We start from the raw sequence: 7581 nt of genomic DNA, 5'->3' as shown, positions 1-7581 counted from the left end.
GCACCTTTACAGCTACCAGCAGCTGGCTGTAGAAATGTCGCTTTAATTGTAATTAAGTTTTTATTCTCATCCTGATATTCAAGAAAAACTAACTGTTTGGTAATTCATATTTTAATATATATCATGTATTTTTACCAGCCCTGAACACAGTACTGTGCAACTGTAGTGTATGTCATTTGACATACCTACGTAGCGTGTCCATGCGTATATATATACCCAGTTAGTATCACGAGAGCCCTCAGCGGGAGTGGACGGGACATGACATGACATGCATGCCATTGCCGAGTCAGTGTTCTCAGGGACAGGAGGACACATAACAAGTGGCGACGACCTAAGCAGGTAAGTCAGGTATGAAAAAATGTGTACTAAATAAACAGAATTAATCGGGAGTCGTGGAAGTCGAGAGGAGAAGCCTTTGCCCAGCAGTGAAACAGATATTAAGAAATGCAATACAGCCACATTAGCTTGTCGAAGCAGGGGTAGTCAACTCGGTGTAAAACGTCATTAATTGATTAGGCCACTGAAATCCCAATAAATGAACTAAATAAACTACTAATTATACAAATGCTATTAAAATGTCACCATGACAAATGATATGCAATATCCAATTAATATTAGAGCCGCACTTTATTGTACCGACATGTTTACTAGACTATAATATTGTAACAAAACGTACTATCTGCATAAATTTATTCTACCTTCTGTTTCTGGATAAGCGACTTTTTTGTCTTTTTTTATGACAAGCCCCGGCCCATATCAGTTGCAGTGCCACTCAGAGCTTTTAAATCGCGAATAACTGGGTGCACTGCCACCGCGCCCGTCCCCCTAAGACATAAGATGACAAGTCCCATGTGCCTGTAATTTTACCAGCACCCTTACTTATATAATACCTAATACATATTACAGCACCATTTACATACTAGTAAAATTATAATAAACAAGTATAATACATAAATAACACCAAAAATTAATAATAAAGAGATGTGTAACTCTGTTGAGACTGTATGGGAAGGTATCCTTCATTCAAGTGGAAGCGGGATCGTGATGATGGAAGCTATCCTCATTCAAGTGGAGATTGTTGATGACGTAATCGCTGTCTGATGGTCCTTCTGTAAGAGGGAACCGTCCACACTAAAGTGAGAAAAAGACGTAATCGCTGATGACATCATGGTCGGTGTGATAGTTTCTAGCGAGGTCGCTGATGCCGGAAACTATCCTCATGCAACTACTCAATAAAACTAGTGGAAACATACCAGAGATAGCATATTTAATTAATTTTTAGCTGAGGCTCTAAATTCTTATTTGAAACTCATAGTAAAATTCATAAGACTACTACTTAAAATAACAGTCAATGTGCACAGCATTTAATTATTAATAGCAAGGGTATCCCCCCTAAACACACTGTCTCGTGTGTCCATACATGTGTATTCCCAGTCACCATTGCTGAGCCAGGTTGATCAGGGACAAGGTTTGCATTAGATATCCACCTATTTTCGGGATCCGGATAATTCGTATATCAATATTATTTTATTTTAATATCGGTATAAAAGTGTTCCAAATTGGCAAACTTAATTGTAGTGCAATGTGCGATTTATATACAGAAAGTGAAAATTTGAATAGTAATGATCGAATAACACCTCAGTAAATTCCGATATATGACAATAACATTTTACATTTGCGCTTATTTTGCTGTTACTTTTGTGATAGGCGTTAGACAAGCACGTACCGGACTGAAAGTTGGAAATAATAGCACAGATGTGAATCTTGCGAACTATATTAGATTTATGGCAAAATATTGACAGAATATTTTTAGCAATTTATTACAAACATTGAGGCTCAACTCAGACTGGCGCAGAGTCGAAGCGTCGCGATGCGTCATGTTTTTCGCCTATAGCAAATTCGTCTCTATTTTCCCATCATTAAGGTAAAAATTTGTGTTGTGCAAATATGGAATTGAGTGTCGACGCGCGTCGCCAGACGATGTATTTGGAAAACAGGACGCGACGCGACGCTTCGACTCTGCGTCAATGTGAGTTGAGCCTAATAGTTATTTATTTTTAATGTAGATACCTCCTATTGTTGACCAATAGGAGGTATCCCAACCGAATTCTTAATAATTATTAAGAATTGGGATTTAAGATTGACATAAAAGAAAAGTTTTTTTAAATTACATTTCCTTCACAATACCCGAAAGCCTGTCATTGTATTCAAATGATCCTGCTTGTTCGTATTATAGCAAGTAAGGTTCTATAATTTTGAATTAACATAATGGCATAATAAAATTACGTATAGTGCCATTTTCTACTGTCTATGTGCCAACATACGTTTCAGCCAATTTCTATCTTAATCTTTCTTCACTCAATATCACAAAAGATTCTATTTTGAATACCTAATACCGTACCTTTTAAAGCTTTATAACGAAACACATTTTATCTCATTGTACAAATTGGAAAAGCTGAATTAATTCTGATTTCAATCGGACAGACTTCAATCCGGATAACATCCGCAGGAAGGTAATTTACTTCGACAAATAACCCCCCAAATTAAACTTTTTTTTTTGTAAAAGAAATGCTAATAAAGTTTTTGAAGAATGAATGGAACTTGGGCTTAAATTAATATTAGAACGCACATTGGATTGTATGTATTTTCAAATTATTTTAAAATTATAGATAAAATTGGAGAGCAATGGGGTGTGAAATTAATGCAGATAATATCATTAGGTCTATAGAGTTAATTCAATTATAATTAATTAAAATTCTACATTGTGTTATACATGTAGGTTATAAATATAGGTAACATATACATAAAAAAGATACAGTCGAATGAGAACCTCCTCTTTTTTTGAAGTCGATTAATAAAAAATAATAATTAACTATAATTTTCAAATACTCTTCTCGGTAACAAAATGTATCCAGACTTGTTTTAAAATAAAATTTCTTAATTGTCGCAAGAAATTATATTATTTACGTATCAAACGAACGAGATATCAGGACAATAAATACAAAGACAAGATTAATTCAACAAGGTAGTCTTAATTGTTGTCAAATAAGCACTATATCACACCGACAAAATCTGCAATAAAAAAGGTAGAAGAGGGACAAACGGGAGAATTCTGGAATACTCATTACCGGAGAGGCTCGTTAAAACACAATAAATAAGATGTAAATTGTAGCTTCGCGTTAAAAACGGACATAATAACAACACAGTTGTTCGGAATAGGGAGGCGGGAAGTAACTGTGGCAATATAAAATGAAATGTGGCGCCGAATTGTTTTAAACAACACCGTCTGAGTTGATAATGTTTCTATTATTTAAATGCTTTCGTAATTAGAAACGCAAGGGGACGTAATGTACCTAGGGAAACTGGTTGAAATGTTTATTTGTCAATGTAATATTGCACCCTCAATAATAATGTGACGTATTATTTTTATTGAATTTCACTATGTCTTACCACCGTTATGTTTGTATACTTTTTTTGTGAAGTAACTCCATTAGTTTTTTATATTTTATTAATGTAAAGATCGAACACCAAGAAAAAAATTACTTCGACCTGACAAGTCTTGAACCTGCGACCACGCTATACTGTATCTTCGCTCTGCCAATTGAGCTACAGATCGAGTCAGCAAGTCGACAAAATTCTTCTATATGTCTGTTATAGACCAATCTATCTATATGTATAGATGTAGATAGATAGATATTTTGGGCCAAAATGTGACGTAATTCATCAAATAATTTGTGGGTAACTGACTATATATAAATGCTATTATTGTCGCTGGTGCCAAATACGACAACGTTCTGTTTGATATGAGAACCGATTAGTTTTATTTTGTACAAGATCTAGAGCACGTCAAGCTTGTTTAAGATTTTAATTCAACTCTATGACTGCTTACGAATAAGAACAGCCTGATATCTTCCAGCATGATTAATTAGCAGCAGAGGTAATTCATTAACGCGTAAAGCGAAAGATACTCCGCTGACAATGATACACTGTCTATTTAGCTCAGTGTTCCGTTTAAACCGCTGTTTCTAATAATTATCTATAATATTTTTGACAATGACCGTTTAAACAGCTGTTTTTGTTAAATTATCTGTGAAATTCTTGACAGTTTAAACCGCTGTTTCTGTAAAATTATATGTGGCATTTTTCGCAATAACCGTTTAAACCCCTGTTTTTGTACAATTATCTGTGAATTTTTTGACACTGACAGTTTAAGCTCCTGTTTTTACAAAATTATCTGTGAAACTTGGACATTGACTGTTGAAACCGCTGCTTTTAGAAAAATATTAAAACTGAGCTGGAAAAGAAATTAACGACAACTGGCTGTTTTAAGCTTTATACGGTTACCGGGCTGGCTGGTCCTTATGCATATTCATAATCATTTATTCATTGCCTTCATCAATTTAGAAGATGGTAAAATTACACCATAACAGCCTTATTTAAAATTGAATTAGTCTTAGGTTGGTTAAGGTTGTGATTTTTCCCAGCTCAAGAAGACTCAAAATATGAAAGTCAATTAAATATTTCAGTGTAATTATTTATTTACTAAGTGACTCGTAGTTGTATCCGGCATACGTTGCAATGCAATTGAAATAAAAAAATTGTTTGTCTTTTAGCTTTGCAAAAGATGGCCTTAATCACAGTTTAGTAAGACAATACGAATAGGTTAACTTTATACAAAAGTAGCAGTGCGTCTTGTATGTGTGCACGCCCGTCATGCGCCAAGGGCACGGGGACATGTACAAGTACAGACGCACATATTTGCATAATCTCGCGGTACCCTCGCGTTGCATGGCGCGGGGCATCGCACTCACCATTCATTATAGAATTTGTGAATGGTTTTTAAAAAGTGACATCAAATAGTAGACGCGTTTATTGTTGTGACCAAGGTTGTTTGAATAGTGCCTCAAATTCAGAATTGTTCAACGTTTCATTTCTATTTCTTAATCAAACTTCCACGATCGTGATACAATTCCGCAATTCTAGTACAAAAATATCAATACGTAAATACTGAATTAAAAGGTTATTTCACGACGTTATAACACGAGAATGATGTGATGCATCTTATTAAATTATATAAAAAAATATAAATTTTTTATAGCAATCGGATGGATAATAATGGAACTCATCGCGTGACGAACAAGTCGTGCGCCTGGTACCTAGTAATTGACACGACTATCCATGACAGTTGCAATGCCATTCAGAGTTTTAAATTGCAGAGATCTGAGAAGCATTGCCACTGCACCTGTAACCCTAAGTCATAAATTGACAAGCTCCGTGTACCTGTAATTTCACTAGCACCTGTACCCTTCAAAACCGTAACGTAGTAATTTTTACATTACTGGTAATAGGTAAGAAGGGCAGTACTTCCCTGGACGAAATCTTTCACTTGGAACTGTAGTACTATTATTTATCTATACGTCGGTAGTTTCCAGTTGGCGTTTTAATGTTATTTAAATATTTTTTTAAATATGCTGCAAGGCAAGAAACCATATTGTTTTAGAAAATATTTCCTGAAATTTTACTATAAAACCTACGAAAAATGTTAATAATTGACAATATCATTCGATATAAGTTACGTTTATAAATATAAAAATCTTATGGAGCCACCTATTCAATTCTACTGGAATAAATACTCCCGAGTAGGTAACATGATACATGAAGCACTCACACCCTTGGGACCATTAGTGAAAATGGAATCCGAAAATCGTAGAACGGAAATCGAACGGTATAAAATATTTCTATTAAGAAATGGGTATATGAATAGAAACCCTTTGTTGCCATGAAAAGATTCTAAAGGAGTATTGTCATAACTTAACATTTGTTATTGATTATCACGTAGGGTTAAACACTGAGATACTGAGGGCGCTATAGCTGTATGGTAAGTTTAGTTAAAATATGTTTTTTCTACTAAACTTCAAAGAAATTTATACAGAGCGAAGTTCATTTAAATACATATTGCACTGTAATAGTATATTAACTCAAAAAGTATGTTTTTTAGAATCGATGAAAAACGGATTAATTTCTTCCCGTGAAAGAATGTATTCAATTTTATATATAGATTAAAGTTTATTACCAGACATGACAAACGTCGTCACTTGTCAAATTTCGATCATAATAAAAATGACGCAATGTTGGATAGGGTGGTACAAAAGTCAGTAAACAATCAACAGTGACTTGAGGCGTTATTTTTTTATTGTTTCTTACAATATTTTAACGATGGATTCATTGACTTGTAGAGAATCAAATTTTATGTCTTCAAATTATATGTACAAATGGTAGAATCTCCCATTTCACATTATTTGAGTTAAAACACTTTTGTAATAGCAGATAAATATAGCACATAATAACATTGTAAGAATATTTCTTCAATTCCGTCGAAAAAACAAAAGATGACGTAAAACGTCGTAATACAAAATTAATGAACCGAGATCACTTTAAAAGTAAATTATTTAAGAAAGGTTCTTACCTTATAATAAAGGAAAAATCAACTAAAATCTACTGCTGGTCTCTTTGAGTACATCGTCTCTTCACTTAATAAAAATAACAAAATACTATTGGTTCTTGAAACACAGCTATTTTCTGCTTCTCTTTGGTAGATAATGGGTTTTATCTTAAATCGTGAATTAGGTAGAAACTGTTTGCCCAGGAGAGTGTATTTAAACAGGTCTGATACAGCTTAATAAAATTCTAATAAAAGATTTTTTTAGAGACTCATCCAGATTATTCAAGAAATGATGGCCACTCTTTGTAATACACGTGGCTCTTGTTGATATTATCAAGGTTAACGAGGGAAGTTTTGATTCAATTGCTCGTATGTATATTGGAGCGATGCGGTGCGAGTAATAATCAACATTAATTTTGCAAGTTCAGTCGTTATACAAATGAATTTCGTAAACGAAGTGTTAGTTGAATTTAACATTTAAGATATTTAAATTCTTCTTATGCTTATATTTTATCAAAACGTAGATAAATAAACAAGACTCAATGTAGAAAATGAAGGAAATAATCCCATCACATAATGGCTTTTTCAGAGCAAACCTTTTTGGACCATTTTTCTTTTACTAGCAAAGTACCAGGGTAGTATCAATACCTGACCTACCTCCTAAATGATAGGAGCAGGCACTTCACGTCACCCTTTTAATGAGCACAGCCAGTGAATGGAACATGCCGCCTGCATCTGTGTACAGTCGATGCTCTAAGATACCTGACCTCTAACCGACCTTTTGGTTCTGAGAGCCTTCTTACGCATTCAACAGAAACGTGTAAAGGAATTCCAGCTTTTCGATGGAAGTTTGTATTTATGTAAGATCAAGTTGGCTTCTTCCTTCAAACATCTTTCACTAATCGTGCAGTAAGGTAGTAATACTAGAATGAATTTTACGGCTCACAGGTTAAATGTTAAATTTATTAAATACTTTTCTTCACACCGATTTCCTAAGAACCAAATAGTCAATTGGGGAGTCGGGTATCTTGATGCATTGACTGTACAATTATCCAGACATCTCCAAAGGATATATAGGTATAGCTAGGGTAGCTCCACTGTCGACCTTATTTTAACTTCACTTGGCCACTTTTTATCCT

The 7581-nt window shown here is 34.2% G+C and overlaps 1 protein-coding gene across 2 annotated transcripts in view; it reads left to right on the top strand.

Annotated features, from left to right (window-relative positions):
* The first annotated feature begins 232 nt into the window (after positions 1 to 232).
* The window catches only part of LOC113231769 (methylsterol monooxygenase 2-2-like), a 61634-nt gene continuing 54285 nt past the window's right edge, over positions 233 to 7581 (top strand). The window contains exon 1 of one of the 2 annotated variants that reach the window (XM_026466290.1): positions 233 to 339. The gene's annotated coding sequence lies outside the window, so the exon portion shown is untranslated. Of the gene's footprint in view, positions 349 to 7581 lie in introns of both variants that reach the window. The other variant, XM_026466291.1, reaches the window with a different exon arrangement.

The sequence above is a fragment of the Hyposmocoma kahamanoa genome, unplaced genomic scaffold, assembly GCF_003589595.1.
Source record: "Hyposmocoma kahamanoa isolate Upper Pololo Valley unplaced genomic scaffold, ASM358959v1 66, whole genome shotgun sequence".
NCBI lineage: Eukaryota > Metazoa > Arthropoda > Insecta > Lepidoptera > Cosmopterigidae > Hyposmocoma > Hyposmocoma kahamanoa.
The sequence above is the reverse complement of the archived record's forward strand: the minus strand, read 5'-3'. Positions and strand labels throughout refer to the sequence as shown.